The 18,054-nt window shown below is 39.7% G+C and overlaps 1 protein-coding gene across 1 annotated transcript in view; it reads left to right on the top strand.

The window, feature by feature from the left end:
- The window catches only part of LOC126371976 (metabotropic glutamate receptor 2-like), a 126,444-nt gene that overhangs the window by 66,684 nt on the left and 41,706 nt on the right, over window positions 1-18,054 (top strand). The gene's annotated exons all lie outside the window — the stretch shown is intronic.

Genomic DNA, 18,054 nt, shown 5'->3' with positions numbered 1-18,054 from the left:
AATTATTCCACGTACACATCATAGTGATGGAGCGCAGACGAACTCGCTAATTGCTTGATGAAAGCTGTTTGACAACGTGGCAAGTGCCAACAGCTGCTCCTGTGTTTGAACATGTTACATGTACCTAATATACATACACTCAGGCATTATATCATAAGGCATTGTTCTCATCAAATTGATTATAAAAAAGCCGGTCAAAGTGTTTGGCAGCGGGTCCCCAAACGTCCAAAGTCGATCCCGCTACGGCGTCGAGTCTCTTTACATCGAGTGGCTCTACGTTGCGTCTGCCATTTGTTCGTATATTTTTTGAATTGGCCTTGATTCCCCTTTAATTTCAACTTGATACTTCCACAGGATCCCGAGAAGGGTTTTGACAGACAGATAGTCAGTCTGTCATAACAAAGTGATCCTATAAAGGTCCCGTTTCTGCTTTTGAGGAACCTAAAAAAGGAATTAAAACTAAGTCACGAAGCGAAAACAATTCTAATTAATAAACGTGTAATTGATGTAAGACCACTACACGCGTATATTCGCAAGAAAAATATTCGGTTAGTACGCTAAGGATGTCGTAACGAACGCTCTAGGTACAGCACAAATACTTACAGAAATCTTTTTGCAGATACGAAGGGTTTGGTTTGGAGAGAGATGTAATTATGATGAGTTACTCTTGCTGTTGGTAGTCATTTGTGGACTTTACTTTTGTTTACAAAAACAAAACCCTCTGAAATGCTAAAAGTAAATACTGAATTTCTTTTTTGTACGACGTCTCTGTTTATTTGTCCTCGTTAGACTTAAGTAACTTTTATATACTAAAAATACAATTTCGTTCTTTACCATGTTTTGTTTTCGTTAGTAATACACTGTCGCTATACCGGTTTCATGGGATAAGAAATATTTGTAGAGACATATTACCTATAGTTTAGAGACCACTCTAAATTGAAGATGTATATTTTGAGTATTTTCGTCCCGTCTATCCCGTCTATTGTCGTCCGATGGCACCAACTTGTATTTGATGGCATTAGACTACCATTGCACAATAAACTTGGCTTCCGGTATCACTCGGCTGCTCTCGGTAACTCACGCCAGTTCTCGACAGTTCTCAGTATTTCTCGGCAGTTCTCGGCCGGCCGTTCCCGCATATTCTAAAAACAAAGCAGAAAATTCATGTCATAGAATTTCCGATGCTTTTGCTCGAGAACTATTGCAATGTACGTGTCTCCTTGAATGCGGTTTAAATCAGTATTTTACATAGAGACCTATAAATAACGGTCCATACAGTCGTAGCTGTAAAATTCACAGTCTCTCTAAGGTAATAAGTACTTGATAGTTTTCAGAGCAAGTATACAAAAATAAATTTTCACGTTAAATCGAATTAATATTGCCACAAATTATTTTATAACTAGACACACATTGACAGAGAAAATTGTAGTGTTCTCGAAATTAGTGGATAAATATTTGTCGGTGATTTAGCGCGAAACAATATTTACTCGCGTAAACTTTACATCGTTGTTTAGTGGAGCGAGCCATTATACAGCTCAAGTATGATTTTATGTAATATTTTTTTGTCTTTTTATTTTTTACATAAAAAAATAAAGCCACATGCCTCAGCAAATTTGTCTATTTCACGCGCAGTACTAACTTTTAAAGAATTCGCTACTATTATTTTTGAACACCGACCTTGCGGAGAACTTACATAAAAAAATATATCACATATTCCCAAAGCCATCGTCAGCCGTCGGCTGAACCGGAAATTACTTTTGAAACGCAAACGATTTATTTTGGGATAATATTCAACTTTATCTTTCGTTGCGAATAAGTGTATAATATATTCAAACCATTTATATGACTGGCATTACCTAATTATTATTATGGCTGACAATATTACGCGATGGTCCACTAGATAATTAATTACGATAATAATAGAATAAGGATCTACGCACCTCATCCAATATCTTCCTGCTCCTTATTCGGTATTTGTTATACAATGTCCAGTCATTTCCCGATCGAGCAAAGAAATATCTGTACACTCACAGGATATGTACCATTATGGACGGTAAGTCGGCTAATTATCAATCACGTTGGTATAAAAAAGCTTGGAAAAGTGTGGGTACTTATTAGATCGTGCGATATATGTACCTCTGACGACTTTTCTTGGTGTGATTTATCGTAGATTTTCCGCAAATAGGATTAACTACTTGGCCGGACCTTTGACAACTATACCTCCGTTCGTATAGTAAAATGCGTAAGTATGACCGTGTGTTCGACTAGCCGCGATATCATGTGCCCGCGACTGGTCCTCGCCACTCTGTAGCATTACGACTTTATTCCCATATGGGGTAGTTAGATGTCATCCACCACACATACCGAGCTTTTTGTTAGATCAACATGATAAGTGGTGAGCAGTATCGCCGTCTATAATGGTCGGTGGTCAACTAGGACTCTGTACCGAACCCAAGAACATCACCAGCCGTCACCAGGGACGGCGCTGCACCCAACTAAATTACCAGCTCCATTATGTTAAAATGAACCAGCAATTTTCACTGCTGGTGATTTTCAAACATACCATAAATAGTGTATACACGCCCCACTGCTGGACACCGGCCACCCCTCTATCAACTGGCTATACGGAACCAAAACGAAACCACGAACCAAACGGGGTAACTAGCCCAAACACGTCCACCCCGCCCTGGAGCAGCATGGTAGATTTTATTACAAGTTTTGATTAAAATTCAGTCTTCGGTATGCAATCATTTGTAATACTATGAAACAAACAGCCGCCATCCGCGACCGGCGAGCTGACACGCAACTCGAACAAAAGAACCATTTTATTAATGCTCGTTAGAATTTATACACTCCGAGATGTTCACGCCAGTCCAGCTTCACTTTGTCTGATTAGTTCTTCTTGAACTTTCTTACATAATAATTATGAACATTAAATCTCACCACTACTCGGTAATAAAGCAGCGGTAGTTTATTCCCGCGACGGTCGCCAGTAACGACCTCCGCGCGCCCTCACGGCCCTCGCAGCCAACTGTAATAACGGCCAAGATTACGAAGAGCTCCTAATGTAGTTAATAAAGTGGACAATATTTTGGATTATTATCTCTCAGCTCGTGAGGACGGCGAGCAAATATAATAAATCATAGAGCCCCCTCCCGCCCCGCGCCGCAGCGCGACATCGCAGATAAACTCTCTGATTTGTCTTGTTCTGATTTATGGTCAACTAACCGATGGACGTTTAAGTAATCGACTTTGTTATGAATTTACGACCAACCAATACACGAACGCTTGCTCTTTCCATTAGCTACTATAAATAAATTAGAGAATACATCGTCTGCAAACCTCGTTTGTGAATTGTTAGCGCGGTAGTGTTTGCAAATGATAGAGGATTTTTTCCTACTTCATATATAAAATATACTTATTGTAATTTTTTTTAAAATCCTTGGGGTAAATTATTTACAGTTATTCCGTATTTCATTTTAATCACGGTTTAGTTATAATTCTCTTTTTCTTCTTCTTGTAACCCTTTTATCTCCTGTTATTTTCACTCCTAGTTAAAAGTATGACCCAAATACCCAATAACCCCAGCTCTTTGATATAGTATTCTCAATAGCGGGGGCGGCTGACGTCGTCAACTACAGGCGGGGCGCGGGGGGCCGCACCGTGGCCTTGCCTACTCTAAACTATGAAGTACATTCAGGTTCTGGTTAATATTGCGTATTAATTTCTGTAACAGACTTTGACGATACACCTAAAAGTTTAGAGATAAATTACTGGAGACAGTGTTGCGGCGCGGCACAAGTCTAGTGGTCGGAGATATTAAATTCACCTCTCCAGTTGCGGCCATGTTGGTTTTTGTGCTCGCCCGCTGCCTGCCCGCTGCGGTGCGGCGCGGGGCGGGGCGGGGGCGGGGGGTAGTGCTCGGGCGGAGGCCGCACATGCCAACTTATATTCATGATTATATGAAAGCTTAACAAACGCGTAAAACAAAAAAACGAAACCGTCAATGCTAAATTACGTCAGTGGGATTCTTAAAATGATTTTCCGCAAACAGCTTTATGAAAATTCGCGTGAGCGACGGCTGGATGGCTATCAAACAAATAGCTTCAGAGAACAAACTTGCCAGGGTTGGGAGGATAAATAAAACGAAATTTAAAAGGCGGCATGAAAGGGCCGGTATTACTCCGGCCGGCTGGGACATATAACGGAACACGGACGCAAGAACGTTGCTACGGACTGTACGATCTCAAGCGAGATGATTGTGGCAGCCAGACGCCGCAGGCTGTGCTGTGACGCGGTGCCTGATGTTGGTGCGGCACCTCGCCAGACACGAACACTAATCGTATTCCGTATGCTTGCTTTGCAGCACAATCTGAATCAATAAATATCTATACATAGAGAAAGGATACACAGCATATTTTAATCCCCATAATGTTCTAAATCAATTTGCTAACATCACGTAAAATATAAATCACTCAAACGTAGGTACCTATGAAAAGTGGAGCTCGTCGATAATATCATCCATCTTACAAGATTACATGTTTAATACCCTTTTAAATTTCCGCCGCGCATTGAAGAATGATGACAGCCCGCGCACGAAGCAATCGCTCACCTGAATACGAGTACCTACATGCAGCAACATTATATCGGCGCTACTTGAACGATATCATACACTACTTATATAATACCCAGATCGCATTTTTAGTTTGTATCGGATACACCAATAATGAATAATGACCTTTGACAGGAATCAGTTATTGGATGAGATATCTAAATATTCGACGTCCTATTTATTTCTTACATGTGTTTTTTAATTTTACGGCTAATATCCGGGACCAACGGCTTAACGTGCCCTCCGAAGCACGGAACCATCTTACTTACCCGCATTGGAGCAGCGTGGTGGAGTATGCTCCATACCCCCTCCGGTTGATTGAGGGGAGGCCTGTGCCCAGCAGTGGGACGTATATAGGCTGTTCATGTATGTATCATTCGTGTCATGTGTGTTTTTTAAGTTAATTTTGATACAACGTCCTTCATCTAATTATGTTAAAATCCCCAAAACCAATAGTCAGCATGCAACAACTGACCGCAACTAAATTTCCTAACTCTTATACTGGAGGAGTCCTTAAGGAATTCGGAGGAATTCCTTAAACACTGTAAATACGAAAACTAACCGCTGACTAACTGCTGCTGGTGCTGCTACTGTGAATAATAATTATGATAGGTACCTATACAATAATTCAGTACAGAGTTTCAATTTGTTCATAATTAGCTTATTGACGTCTACCATGAACAGAATACATAACCCGTTTTGTATAAGAATAATAAAACCAAATTACTCGATTAGTATTTTACGATTACGACTACGAATCGTTATTCTTTACGATTCCTTAAATTGTGTGTATTTAGATGCAATTGAGACATAAATAAAAATACATAATTAGTACCTCACTGAGAATATACTCGTAAGTAGTATAAGTATTTGTAGGTATATGTCACTGTTATGTGAGCAAAGTTAACTAACGTCCCGAAACTAACAAAATAAATTACACTTAAATGACAGGAACACTTTATTTCCTCGTGTCCCTCGTTTACCACATCACATCCACAGTTTTCGCGTCGCATAATGTTCTACATTAAAGTTTAACATCAAATATATTTGTATGAGAGTGAGTCGGCCGCACTCGCCGCTATCGGGACTTTCCTTTTGTGAGAAAAAAAAACGTTAAGCCTCAGTTCATTACCAGTATCCAAATTCAATTTGTAAGTGATTATTTTACTTCTTCCCCAGTCCTTCACACCATCGACGATAGTATCCCGGTACTGCCTCTGAATGTCTGATTTCTTCCTACCGTGTTCGAACGTGTTCGGATTACCAAATAAATTGCGGACAAAAGTTTTAAACGTGATCTTTATCCTGTTGAATATGAAACACCCGTTTACATAGCCCGGTACAATAGTGGTGCAACAAATCATTTAAAATCGTGCGCATGTTTACATTACAGAACGAAGTAATAATTATTAGAAGAATTAATAAATCTGAATGTGTATTTTTTCTCATCAGTTTAAATTATAGAACAATCACGTGAAAGTTGTGTTTTTTAAGACAAGCATGTTTTGGAAGCTTAAATACGCCGTGCTCGGTACACGTCGCGTTTCAGCTGTTTTAGACAATAGAGAACTCGCGGATCGTGAACAAATGTTCCGCGACATCGCGCCGTTCAAACGCTTTTTATCTTGCGCTTGTTACATGCAGCTCGCGACAGAGTGGCGCGGGCTGAAAACAACTTGAGTCCTGTGTCGCTGTTTACATCCGCATACTGAGGATAAATCCACTCCCTTGTCGCGGACCACACGTCCTGTTACGGACATTTCGTACGAACCCACTATACGTGTACGGTATACGTACACCACCCCTCATTAATTTGGCGTTGAACGATACTTTTGTAAATTTACACATATACAGACATGATACATCAGTTCATACCTATTTAATAAATTCTACTTACATATTATAATCTTGGCATACCACTTTCGCTTCTTCCACTCTCATAAAATTCTTCATGCATGCTCGCCGGTTTAGAGTACTCTTAACCAGAAAGAAAAACTTGTTCAACACATCCTGAATTTTATCGCGGTAGGATCGCCTGGGCCACCCTCCTGTGACCATTTACATATACTTTAAACTTAAATTAATTAATTCAACGTGACCAAGAAGACTTTGCGTAAGAATGACAATGCCCGTTGAAGGCTGGCGCGGCGCCAACGCGACTCCAATCCGAACTATTACTACATTCCATTGTATTACTTTCTATGTCGTCCCTCACGGAACTAACGCTATTTATTACAGCAATTGTACCAATAAACATTGTTATCTATGAAAGTAAGCAGCAGTAATGTACTGTTTGGCGACGTTTTGCGCACAATATCGCTTTCACGCAAGGTATCCGAATGTCGCGGCGCGTGTATCTATACCGTTAGATGAAGTCTCACTGTGTTTAGTACAATATATAATAAATGCAGTTCTAAGATTAAATCTTCTGTCGTTAGTTGAAATTAATGACGACAGGAACATGTCGTGGGCTCACGAGCTCCACGCGTCTACGTCACTCCCTCTTGCAACGAGGAATAAACAGGTGTTATGTCAAAATCATTTATATTGGGCTGGTTTTGCCTTTGCAGTTGGAAAGTCAGACAGGCAGTCGTTTCAGTAAAAAACCGGACCTGGCAAATCTACAGGTTAGGTAAACGGACCCTGAAAAAATCGGGATAACGCTAGGACGATCATCATCATCAGAATATTAATCGCAAAAAACCCGAATAGGGGAAAAATAATGGTGATGAAATAAAATAGGTTTGGAACAAATGAGGCGCTAAAATGTCCACTACACAAAATGGCGTCGTCTCCCGCGGGATGCAGCCGAGATATGTTATGTCGCGGCGAGTGATTTATATGACGACGCTTAGAATAAAAGACGCCAAGTAAACAAATAACTTATACACAGTAGGTACATGAGAAGTCCGATCACAAAACAAAGGAAGTACTTAATATTAAAAAATGGCCTATAGTTTTACAGTCCAATGTAGTCCGGGGTCCGTGGCAACGTAACTCGATATTGCAATGGGAATATTTATTTCCGCCGTAAAATAATACTAGTAGCGGCGAGTATGAATAACAGCGGGTTAATTAAGACGCGGCCGCGGGCCACGGCGAGATCGGGGCTTCGAACTCGGAAACATTACGACTCAAGGTCGACGTGTATTGTTTCCTGTCGCTGACTTTTATATTCAATTTAGCCACGAAGGGTGAAAATGCTAGGTTTCCTGATCCCTGGTGCAGCGCGTGTGAGGCCTGGACATGTACTTACATGTTTCCATGCTCATCGTATGTTCCTTACCTTAGCCTGTCCACTAGTACAACTCGCGTCAATGAACCTACATCACATTTGTTGTCCTCAATCAAACCAGACACTCCATTTCTCTCCACTTGACAATAACTTCACTGCCAATTCATGACTCTTTGACCAAAAAGCGCAGAGCAATAAGGAAAATATTTGCCCCAACAAAATACGTGACAGATACAATCGCGGCGAATAGGTCTGTGCTCTCCCCCGCGCCCCGCGCCCCGCGCCCCGCGCACTTGCCATCTTGTAAGAAATGAGATTTATTGTCATCATTGTCCAGCCTCTATTATATGTTATTATGAAAATAACCTCGTACTGCCAATGCCTACTTTACAGTTTCAGCTTTGTTACGTTTTAAACTTCGATGTATTAGCATAATGACCATCCCGCCGGCTACTGCTGGACAAAAGAACTATAACAACTAACTTAATTAACTTAATAAAGAAAAATAAAATAAAATAAAATAAACAATACAGTTACAAGGTAAAAGTATATTTGTTTTGTAACCCTTTTTGTACGAGAGTTTATTATTTTTTGACTAACTATTTTAAGTAGAAATGCAAATTCGTGTGATTCTATTTTTCATCGTGAATGCCTGAAGGATATCTATGCAGTGGGGTACTTAATTTCAAGGTCAGGTCGCATGTTGGAGACATTGTGTTCGCGACCGCATATCCTCTACGTGAAGCGAGGTTCCGACCAAGCATAAATATCTGAACTGTAAAACGAAATGGAATAATGGCAGTACTTGTGCTTTACGACAGGTTCGATGTAAAATGTTTACAGCCTCCGGTCTGATTGTCATCCACTTTGTAACGAGGAGGAAACCATTCCGGTGTGTTTACGATTATATGCCGACAGTAAATATTGGTAATTCCACGCTGCTGCTTCACCCGGCATTGATAGGTACCTATCGGCGAACATTCGCAACGTATTGATAATTTAAAATACAAAGGTAAACACGAGTACTTATTCTTTATTTTTTATATTTGAAACTTAAGAAATACAAAAAATCTGATGGACATCTCAAAATTCATAACAAATTAAACTTTAGTAAGAGGTAGTGCAGTCTTAATCAGAATTACGTATTGACAAAGGAAGGCTAGTGATCCTATGCGTCACTGGCTTCCTTCTCAAACGGGGACCGTCGGTTCGATCCCCGGTATCAGACTGAGTTAGTTATTTATTTATTTTGTGCAATTTCGTGTAGTGCAACCACTACAGGCGGCAATACGACTCACCGCCTATTGCGTCGGTCTAAACACAAAGCTAACGTGCAAACAGGAATCGTGCGTACTTAATACATATTGTTGCGATGGATGTAGGTACCTCTGACGTATGGTCGTGAGATTATGTTATGTATTGACAATGAACGATTAGGATTTTTTGCGCAGAAATCAAAACAAAATTTATATTTATCAATTCAATGCAAATGAGGTCCTATTGAAAGTTCCCCCACCGCATCGGCGGCGGAACACCAACTTTTGCTGCTAACGCGTTTTACGAAGTGGAATAGGTAATTATTAAAAAGGGGAACATATTTTTTAAAATCCCCACTTATCTGCCCGCTAAAGTACTTTGTGATTTCCCCGGCCGAGTGCTTCTACAAAGTTAGAAAAAGTCTGCAGAATTATCCTTGCACAACAATATGCATAGACTTTGTATCGTGGTCAGAAATTCTTAGTATAATCCGTTTTTTCCGGAAATGTGTACATGTATTTCCGGAAATGTATAACACAAAATCTGTCAAAATTGTAATATTGAGTTACGGTGTCACTTTCCCAACCACAACTTGGAAATGCTCTTAACCGGCTCGTTGGCACTGCACTGAATCTATACGAGGTCACATTGATGTTAAGCCAAGTGTAGTAAAGTGTACTTTGGCTTACTGGCTCGCGACACCAGCCAAGGTAAAGTGAGAGTCGACACGCGCTCGCCTCAGCGGACATAAATGAAGCTTTCCTGCCGCTTTATAATTACGTTTCATTCACAGTTCATGTTCCTTTGTCGTTTTCTTCAGAACGTTTACATAAGTGCTTCTACTGAAATCATCAAGCAAGAGTTTCCGCTCTTAATCATTAATCTGATGTAATAACAAACATCATATTAAAGGGTGAAGTTTATGTTCATATTTATGTTGGACATATAATTAAAACGGGATATTAATTGCTACCAGTATTCACTTATTTTATTTCTCCCTGAAAAAAATACAATCCAACACCGTACTTCTTGCAAACTTATGTCATAGACAAACTACATTATTTAAAAAAAAAATCGTCCCCTCCCATTTTCATCAACCATTCTACATTCATACCATACCATAAACAATTAAACCTCATTCATTATCCATCCATAGTATTCTCTATCTATCATTGTTACGTTTCGTTCTACTCACTTTCCTACATTCTATCGTTAGTTGTGTATCTACAATAACTGTCCTCGTTTCTCGACAAAGGAAAGATTCGGTAATAATGGTGTGAGAAATAGTATATTTTCATGGCAGAATGTGTAGCATTAGTGCAATAATGTCTGCGCTGAGGCAGCGGGACGAAAACACAATGGCGTGGCCCAGGCGGCCGGCCGGTGATCACTCAGCCGAGCCCGCGCCGCGTCTCCTGCGACACCTCACTCCCATCAAACAAAGAGAGAGTAGTAAATGAAAAAGAAATATCGACGTGAGCATGGCATGGATAGTACAATACTGACAAATAGATAAAATTATAAATAATAATTTTATTTTTAGTTAGTTTCATTATTTTAGTTTTATTGAATTTTATTTTTGTTTTGTTTGTTTAGTCTCTTTCCGTACTGATAAAATAATAATATATGAATCCTCTTTACAGTTTCGTATATTTTAAAACTGCCGTCTTATCGCTAAAGAAATACTTTTTAAATGAACGGATAAAATTATTTGCCGACGGTGCATAAAAAGAGAAATAATTAAGATGCAGTTTTAATTTTCGGCGCGCGTCTTTGCAGCGCTTTTTGAAAAGCTAAAACGCTTCTTGAGAAGGCAGTCTAGTGAGAGATGTGGCGAGTATATTCCCCTCCTTAGCTATGCACAAGAGGGCTCTCGGGGGCGCAGAGTGGCCTCATCGTCGCTGTGCTCTACAAAATTTATCACATTAAGGAAAACGCCGCGCTGTCTCTGTTTTAATGTGAGTAGGTAATTGTAATTTCCTCCACCCACCTGCTCTGCGCTTGATAAGGCGAACTGGTCTGTAATGGTAACTAAAAGCGAACTAGTTGAAAGCCAATACAAAATATTATGTTTTTTTACTAAAGAATCCTATCCTTAATGACTAGTCATATCTAATAGCAGTATTATAAATAAATAAATCTTGAGGACACGTTTCAACGTAGTATTCACTTTGATCTGTAGTTCTCCAAGTTATGCAGACATATTACATTTAGCTTTGAAAGTTTTACCTGGCTTTACAGAGGCCATGTCAGAGCTGCATAGGTAACAGCCACGCACGCACGAAGCGGGAAGTACGACACGAAATTCTGAGTATTTCATTGAATGCATTGAAAGCCAAGGAAGCCTTAGAGTAGTAGCAGTGTTTGTGCTCTCTTCACTACATACGACCTGTCAGCAACGTCCCAGACGCAATATTCTCTCCTCCATTCAATCAGCGCGTACATCCTACTTCAAAGGGAATCGATACCGAGTGGCTCCCGTCTGATAGAAATTCGCGAAGTATTCAGATTCCATTAACTAATCACATAAATAATGTACGTCCGCGGGACGTTGACGGATGGCCGCTGCCGGCGTCCCACTTATCCGGGACAAATCCCATGCTCTAGAAGGGTAAGATAAATGGAACAAAAGTTGTGAGTATTATGTATCAAGTTATTAGCCAAAGGCAATTTATTAGCTAGAAAGGCTATAAAAAGAACTCCATGAGTCATTTCAAATAACAAATCAACGTGGCAGTCGCGATCTGTCTACCCCGTTAGAGATTAATATTATTATTTTAGTAGTATTCTAAAAAACTAGACTACAAAAAACTTTAATACGGGACTCAGTTTCTCCATCCGGTCTCGATTTAAGTGAAGCGTGTGAGAATGAATCATGGCTGAACTCACGTCGGCAATCCGTTCAATGCTCGCGGCCGAGTGATCGCGCCCTCAAGCGCCCAAGAGCGCCCGCCCGCGCCATTCCGCGCCCGCCTGCGCCCGGCCGCGCGGTAATGCAATCTCTCGCTGACGTCGGGACGTGACCTCTTTACTCGGAGCAATACTCTGTAATATAACGAGCGGTGGAAACGACGGAAATGTAATACAAGCTAAATATTTAAGGGCGCTCATAACACGCTGTGTAGGTACATGAAATGTAATGTTTCCAGTTTTATACAAAATGTGGCGCGCCGGCGCACTTGGCTCACTTTCTTGGCTTTGTAATGCTCGCTGGCATGCAAAAAGCATTATGGTTTCGCCTACCCCGACTATGGCATAACCAATTATGGCGATGACAGCTACCCCCGCTACGGCGCGTGGCTTCACGTCGCGGCTGTCATTTGTTTGTGCAGTTCAAAACACAAATTATAATCATGCTACCTACATACAATTACGAATGGATATTAAAATTTTTGGATCATTTTCATTTCATAACATTTTTGAAAAAATTCCAGCCTATTTTATTTATTAACCGCAGTAAGTTCTTGGGAGTAAATATGTGCTATAATAATAAAAATCGACAAAAGCCATTTTACAACATTTTTGAGATCTGAATATAAGGTACGCGGGCAAAGTTTCAAAATACATATATATTTCAGCTGATGCCTAAAATAGACTGAAGACTGTGCTATAGGATCTGCCATCTTTATCTACAACAATAATATTAAATGTGATTCATATTAGTAGATAACTAGGTCTTAAAGTCTCATTTGTAATACGTAATGGGAATAGCATCGTTTGGCTTTGTGATGAGACGCGCAACAAAATATTAAACATTGCTTGTTTGCATGCGTATCTATTCTGTGAGCGTAAAATTTCACCTCGTTTCAAACTTCCAACAACTAAAATTATTTAGGAACGTGATCTCAGACTTTTGAAATAATCATAAAGTAACGTAATTTATACCTATAGAGCTGCACCATACTCCAAGGTCGTTGAATATTGACATTTTAATCTGTCACGACCGGACGCATTTACCTTCGCGATGGTATTATATTAATGAGGAGGCGCACGTCACGAGGCCGCACTAATTGTTGCAGGACGCGACCGGAACGAGAACAACATTAAAAAGATTACAAATAAACCTCCGCCGGCCCACGGCGAGTAAATTATTCCAGAGCTGTTGCGAGCAGCAGGAGCAGCGTTTAATATAACATTTCCTGTTTGTTTGTATTTCAGCACAAAACCACAGAGTGGTGTGTGTATGTGAAGCCCACGAGATCGAGCCTCCTCACACAATGGAACACTCCAGTGGAGCACACACGAATTTCCACAAAACACGAATTTCCAGCAAATAAAATAAAGTTGCGAATTTTCAGAGTCACACGGACAAAGTCCTTTTCTGTTTGTTCGCCTAAGCTGCGCCAAATGACTTCACAGTATCGGAATAGAATGATAACACTCCAATACTTCCAGTGAATCCGCACGACAAAGGCAGCTGACACATTCCGCCGCGGCTGAGGCGCCCCGCGCTGAACGACGTCATTAAGACGAGGGCTTTTTAATCGCGTCGCTCTCGCTTGTAAATCGGTTGTCATCAAAAGAGGTCTGAATTCAGCAGTGAATTACAAATGTTTCACTTGCTCACTGTATAAGCCATTGTAGATGTATAGAGCAGCGTCGTCTGCAGTTGTGTGATCTCTTTGATCTTCTTAGCTTTGTGGTGTCAGTGTAGGAAGTAGTTTGACAAGTAAACCAGTATAATGTTGGATACATATCGTTCGACTGGCGACATATACCGCGCGCGATATTGAGATATTTTCGCGTCACGTTACATTATTTCATTTTATGGTCGACTTTCAGATCTGTAACTGTCTTCGTGAAACGATTATAATTATAGTTATTATAGAGAAAACATCGACTTAAGGCGGATGTTACAATCCACGGCCAATACTTTTCCATATTGCGTGTCGGTCGATATAGATCTCCAAATACAAGAAAACTTTCAACTGTTACAAGATGAACAAGCCCTACTCACTTTAATAGGAAAGGAATAACGGACGTCAGTTGTATGATAGTTTGTTTAAAGTTTAGCTGAACGGCCTCCCCACTAATGTCCACTTTTCCGTACAAGTATTATGAAAGTTCCGCCACAAGACGATTTCATACTATATTTCCACATTTAAAAGTTTAAGGCGCTTGCGGCGTCACGCTACATCAATATGTGTTCCACGCTCCTGTTGACTGAAGTAAAGCTTATGCGTGTAGTGAGACGAATAATAATAGACTGGTTATGTTCTGTAGATAATGGACAAATCATGTCCAAGATAACTCAAGTGCCCAGATTAAATAGCCAATCTCGGCGGGTGACTGTCAGTGATCGATACCTACATCCCGCGACATCCACACGAACATGTCGCTACATGTGCTATAGTAAGTTATTATCGTTTACAATCGTGTTTGATAAAAGTATTTTGATTTGATCGATATTATTTTTTTTATTGATATTACATTCTTCATCATCATCAGCCGTATGACGCCCACTGCTGGGCATAGGCCAATAATAAAGTAAGGAACAAAACTAAACTATCTTATTTACCTTCTTTATATGGCTTTCCCGAATTTTCGACTACATTGTAGCGATGACAGTATACACGGTATGATTGAAAAAGTGTTTTGTAGCAAAATGATACGAAACGACATAACAAGTAGCATGGTAGCTACACGAAGAGCAGACTCATTAATTCGTCGTGACGCCATGCTTTATGGAGCAATGATACCCTCACAGGATCCGAATACCATTAAGGAGACATGAATACGTACGTGAGCGAAATCCGGTAATTTCAATGAAGCTCTATTGTGTGTCATTGTGACGTAATGGAGACAGGTCGTACTGCGCCCGTGAGTGATGCGTCCACGACGTGGGGCGCGCCCGCAGCTCCACTAGCGTCTACTTGTTAATACCGACTAGCTGGATTACTAAACTTTCCTGGTACATTTGTGTCTTTCAAAATCGCCGGGCACTCGTAATTTATCGGCGTATCTTAAGTTGAAATGCTGCCTAGTGCCTATGATCACACTTTTGCTTCCAACGTATTTTAGATATCATACTACAGCACCGCACTCTATCAGAATATCTTTCACTCATAATCATCTATCTTTATTTTTTTTTCTTTTTGGCTCTACACTATCCTTAGTATGTTAAAAAACTATGAAATCAGTCAAAAGTACCTGTTTATCGAGTGATCCTTGTCACCGGACGATTTTGATGTAACAGTCAACGTTGCGACAAGATCCAACCACCGCGACGGTTCCCAAATTATTACGACGTGTGCGTGTGGAAAGATTACGTAGAGAACCGTTTTCATACATACTCACGCCTATTAATTATCATTGTCATATTGGGGGAAGCAGACACTATGGGTATCAGTTTTCTTCTATCTGCACGCACGTTCAGAGCGATTTCCATTTTAATTCCCTAACAATTGTCTATTGTGAATGTAGGTTCGTACACCTACTTACCACAATTATTACGGATGAAAACATTTAATAATTCAACCTCGAGATGAAATTGTGAATTGTAAGCACGTGCCGATATAATAATGATAATTTTTGATGCTTACACCGTTGGTGACAATGTTCTAATACCTAAATAAAATCAGGATAATTTAACACTCCATTACCTCAAAAGTGTTAAAATACTTATATTTGTTCAATGTATAACAACGACGGATATGTATACAATTTTAAATCCATACAGCACTTTTGGCCCGTTGTGAGAATCAACCGGTCTCTGTTACTACGCAATTGTCTCGACATCATTGGCTGTACAAAGCAAAATACGAAAGAAGCTTCAATATGTTCGCTTGTGATTTGTGTCAGTTGTGTCTGTCTGAATCACATGGTAAGCAGAGACTATTTATTTATTTATTTATTTATACCTCTAGAATTCCATTTGTTTTGATCCTGACACACTTCACTCATGAATATTCCTTTTGGCGCGGACATAATAATGAAAGCATAGTACAAACAAGTTTTATATTAAATTACTTTTACCAATACTTCACAAACCCCATTTTCTTATTCAATCTAAGCTTCCTTTGATAGTTTTGTCATAATATTTGACTTGAAAGAGAAGAGAAAGAAAAGTGTGTCAGGATCAAAACAAATGGAATTCTAGAGGTATAAATAAATAAATAGTCTCTGCTTACCCCGGTGGGAAATAGGCGTGAGTTTATATATGTATTTGATTTGAAATATTATTAGCTTTGTAAGTTGTTATAGATTATACGTATATAATTATGTTAAAATACCGATCATTATAAATATACCCAGTAAATAAATATAACTAAATTAACAACAACGACAACATTTTGAGGGTTCCGAACCTCAAAAGGTAAAACGGAAACCTTGTAGGGTCACTTTGTTGTCCGTCCGTCTGGCAGTCTGTCCGTCAGACCTTTTTCTCGGAAACGTGTGTAGATATCAAGTTGAAATTAACATGAAACACATATGTCTACGGTCTCCTGAAGCTGTATAAAAATCTAGTATTCTAAATCAATGCAATCCAAAGATATCAACTATTTAGCCTTATTTTCATACGTTTCACTATTACGAATTTGTGGCGGATCTAACTACGATGACCAACTACGTTGACGATGTAGTTCCACTCATATCAACAGATGGCAGTAGTGCAGATATATCGATAAATGTCGCTGTAGACACACTAAAATTACCAAGAACGCTCCTCATCAAGTAAAATACTACTACTACCCCCTACGTATTTATATTTGTTTCTTTACACCCATTATACCATGGGTGCTAGGTGATACCAATCATCTGTGACCCAAACATGTGCAAATGTGACCCCCCGGACCCCCTGGCCCCCGGCCTCGCACGGCAGCGCGGCGGGAGACCTAAATCACGCCACTATAATGAAGCTGTTAGGGTTAGCCAGAGACTATTATAATTTCTTATTGTTCAATTTTACTTTTCTTACTTTCTCTGCAAACACTCAGTAACTGTGCCATGCACACGCGGTGTAATCATGCTACAAGGTGACTTCAATGCCTGGTGGATACAAAACAAAATTCGACTGTTTCGCCTAATTGACGGTTAGTTATAACACAGACCGGACAGGACACGCATACCTGATAAATTGTTTACAAACTCCAGTATTAAAATGTCCGGTTCAAGATATTCCAGTTTTTCGTTATTTGCGTCGGGAAGGAATGTGCAAAGCAATCGAATTATATGATTAGATCTTCTCTAAGTGACAACCTTACATATTGAAAGTATGCATCTGTGTGTGTAATGAAAATACATGTATAAAATAATGTCCGTGCAGCTTGTGCTTGAAACACCTTGTATAAATCCATACTTTCATTTGAAGATCAAAAATGAAATACCGCGGTTTCGCGCCAATTTAATATATGGAGATATTCGTCATCTTCCGCAGATAACCTGAGCTTATATTATTAGCGACTCACCGTCGACGCCACTCGCACCAACTTTATATTAAATTAGTCTCGTTGCGAGCTCATACGAGCGCGAGTACCTGCACTCCAGTTAGTCACGCCCACGTGGCTGCTTTGACATGTTCTCATATCATCTTCCAAAACACAACACTCGCACAGTAGACAATTCGTAAAGTATATTACAAAATAAAAATATAAGTTTAAAATCTAAAACCTGACTACGGAAAATGTATGAAAAAAGAAAATGGGTTTGCATTTACTCGATCATTACGTTGAATTGATAAGAACTGCTCAAACATGTTCCGGATGGGTTTTATCTATACATCACTATTCGGAAGAATTTCAGAGGCATATACCTATTTTCCTGCTTCATACTTTTTCCTTAGACGGGATTTAGATTTAAAACTTATATTTTTATTTATAAATAGGAAAAAATTCTAATAAAATGGTAATCTTATTCATTGTATGATCGGCGAATAAAACCACGCTTATGTTTACAGATACAAAGTTCCAAGTTTGCATGTATTTATTGGTAAGTTGTACTTATAGTTTGT

This window comes from Pectinophora gossypiella, chromosome 13 (genome assembly GCF_024362695.1).
Source record: "Pectinophora gossypiella chromosome 13, ilPecGoss1.1, whole genome shotgun sequence".
Taxonomy (NCBI): domain Eukaryota; kingdom Metazoa; phylum Arthropoda; class Insecta; order Lepidoptera; family Gelechiidae; genus Pectinophora; species Pectinophora gossypiella.
This window is presented reverse-complemented; position numbering and strand designations above follow the sequence as displayed.